The sequence below is a fragment of the Parus major genome, chromosome 5 (genome assembly GCF_001522545.3).
Source record: "Parus major isolate Abel chromosome 5, Parus_major1.1, whole genome shotgun sequence".
In the NCBI taxonomy this organism is placed as follows: Eukaryota; Metazoa; Chordata; class Aves; order Passeriformes; family Paridae; genus Parus; species Parus major.
The window spans coordinates 48,837,767-48,839,348 of record NC_031774.1 but is presented as its reverse complement, the minus strand read 5'-3'; positions in this window follow the sequence as shown (position 1 = coordinate 48,839,348).

Genomic DNA, 1,582 nt, shown 5'->3' with positions numbered 1-1,582 from the left:
CCTTCCCTTCCCTTCCCTTCCCTTCCCTTCCCTTCCCCTCCTAAGATTTTTTTCTTCATCTGCCTGGATTTCACATCACCCTTTTTTCCTCTTAACTTTTACTACCCTTCTCTACAGCTTCCCTTCACTACTGTAATGTTCTGCCTGAGAGAATGCATGAGCCACCACTGATGTTAGTTCAGGGACTTAGCAGACACTTTATTCCTGAAAATATTTTCTTTGTATGTTTTTGAAACCAGCACAATGGAAAAACAACAACGAGGTGCTGCTGATTGCACTGTTCCTCCAACTCTTAATGCTGGCCATTTAAGAATAAAACTACAGTAAAAAAATTGGCTTAATATCAAAAACTTGTCTGCATTCATTCATAATGCTAAGTATAGATTAGACACACAGCACTAAAGGGGCAGAGAGAGAGGAAAAAAATAAACATTTACACTAATGATCATGCATTTTTTTGTAAAAAGGCATTTAAAGAAATAGAAGCGGCCACAAGTGTGCAACACACCTGAACTCTACCTCTTTGATCTTTCCTCTAGGGTCCTTTTTGTTGCAGTGGGCCAGCTCTGGGAAGGAGGCAGGACTCAGAAGCCGCTTGGCATCCAGCCCAGGCTTTGTGGGCCACTGGAGAGATGGATAGCTAGGTGCAGAAGTGCCCTGAGGCAGGTGTTAAAATGTTGTTCTTAGTTCCTTGGTGGTAATCATTGCAAAACAATCCTGTCTGCTCTATTCGTATCAACAAGCTGCTTTCCATGGCTCGTTGCTAAGAGACAGGACTGTTGCTTACAAGTTGCTTAGTGCCTTAGACTTTCATAATTTATAATTTATTATCTTAGCATAAAAATTTGTTGGTTTTTTTTATTTTATTTTTCCACCAACCCAGTAATTGTTACATAAAACAAAGGTCATGTATCTACCAGAGTAGCAGTTGCTCTTATAATATACTTTGCCTTTGTATGGTTTTGGTTCTGTGAAAAGAAAATGCTATTATAAACTGAAGATGAATATCATTTTTGTCCATTAACTTCTTGCATTATAAGACTGGTTAGGTCAATGGATTCCCTCAAGATTTCTTTACTATTGAAAACATATTTCTGTCCAACCAAGAAGGAAATGAATAGAAATGATTTCAATTATCACACGAAGGATGTCGGCTCTTCTTGCTCTACACTTCAGCACCTAATAGTTCAACTCAACAATCCTACTTTCACAAAGTTAGTTGCAGAGATGTTTAGCCAATTCCAGAAATCACTTTTGTGCATTTCTCTAGTTTTGTGAATATACAAACCTTACCTTGCCAAAGTGTCTTTTACTAAGCACTAGTTATATCTGTTCAGTGAGGACAATGCCAAAGAGGAAATGAGAATAATTTGCAGACTTGTTAAGTTGCAATATAACTCTGTCACAGTTCACCAGTTGAAGGGGAAAAAAAGAAAAAAAAAGAAAAAAGAAAAAAGAAAAAAAGAACATTATTATGCTCCCTGGTGGAAATTAAGGATACTGACCTGGGGTTAGGTTGTACTTTACCGTTTAACAGGAAAGATGTACATACAGCTGATGCTGTGGTATTAAACTGAAATAT